Source organism: Danio aesculapii, chromosome 10 (genome assembly GCF_903798145.1).
Source record: "Danio aesculapii chromosome 10, fDanAes4.1, whole genome shotgun sequence".
Taxonomy (NCBI): domain Eukaryota; kingdom Metazoa; phylum Chordata; class Actinopteri; order Cypriniformes; family Danionidae; genus Danio; species Danio aesculapii.
The window spans coordinates 38,871,639-38,873,392 of NC_079444.1; positions in this window are offsets into that span (position 1 = coordinate 38,871,639).

Sequence of the window (1,754 nt, forward strand, 5' to 3'; positions counted from 1 at the left end):
AACTTGTGATTCATGGACCGGAGACTCACTCTGAATCTTTCAACTAGTGAGTCATAAACCGGGGACTCACTTTGAACTAATAATTTGAAATAGGGATTCATGAACCGAAGACTCACTCTGAACTAATCATTTGAAATAGTGATTCATGAACCGAAGACTCACTCTGAACTAATCATTTGAAATAGTGATTCATGAACCGAAGGCTCACTCTGAACTAATCATTTGAAATAGTGATTCATGAACCGAAGACTCACTCTGAACTAATCATTTGAACTAGTGATTCATGAACCGAAGACTCACTCTGAATCTTTCAACTAGCGAGTCAAAAACCGGGGACTCACTTTGAACTAATCATTCGCACTAGTGATTCGTGAACCAGAGACTCACTCTGAACTAATCATCTGAACAAGTCTTTCATGAATTGGAGACTCATTTTGAACTACTAGTGATTTGTGAACCAGAGACTCACTCTGAACTAATCATTTGAAATAGTGATTCATGAACTGGAGACTCTGAGCTAATTAATTAAACTAGTTATTCATGAACCGAAGACTCACTCTGAATCTTTCAACTAGCAAGTCAAAAACCGGGGACTCATTTTGAACTAATCATTTGCACTAGTGATTTGTGAACCAGAGACTCACTCTGAACTAATCATTTGAAATAGGGATTCATAAACCGAAGACTCACTCTGAACTAATCATGTGAAATAGTGATTCATAAACCGAAGACTCACTCTGAACTAATCATTTGAAATAGTGATTCATGAACTGAAGACTCAGAAGAAGCCTCACTCTGTCTGCATCATTTTAACAAATGATTCATGAATTAGCGACTCACAGTGACCAGATCATTTGAACTTGTGATTCATGGACCGGAGACTCACTCTGAATCTTTCAACTAGTGAGTCATAAACCGGGGACTCACTTTGAACTAATAATTTGAAATAGGGATTCATGAACCGAAGACTCACTCTGAACTAATCATTTGAAATAGTGATTCATGAACCGAAGACTCACTCTGAACTAATCATTTGAAATAGTGATTCATGAACCGAAGGCTCACTCTGAACTAATCATTTGAAATAGTGATTCATGAACCGAAGACTCACTCTGAACTAATCATTTGAAATAGTGATTCATGAACCGAAGACTCACTCTGAACTAATCATTTGAAATAGTGATTCATAAACCGAAGACTCACTCTGAACTAATCATTTGAAATAGTGATTCATGAACTGAAGACTCAGAAGAAGCCTCACTCTGTCTGCATCATTTTAACAAATGATTCATGAATTAACGACTCACTGTGACCAGATCATTTGAACTTGTGATTCATGGACCGGAGACTCACTCTGAATCTTTCAACTAGTGAGTCATAAACCGGGGACTCACTTTGAACTAATAACTTGCACTAGTGATTTGTGAACCAGAGACTCACTCTGAACTAATCATTTGAAATAGTGATTCATGAACTGAAGACTCACTCTGAACTAATCAACTCTAAGTTTATCATATGAACTAGTGATTCATGAACTGGAGACTCACTCTGATCTAATCATTTAAACTAGTGATTCATACAATGGAGACTCGCTCAGTTACTGCCCATCAGTGTGATGCGTTGTTTGTCAAATGAAATCTATAGGCAAAATGACTAGCGCAAACAAGCTACATGTTTAATTTGAACAAACTTCACACCATAAATACAGTTTCAGGAATGAAATCAATCTTTGTTTTTTATTCACAGAAGGCAAA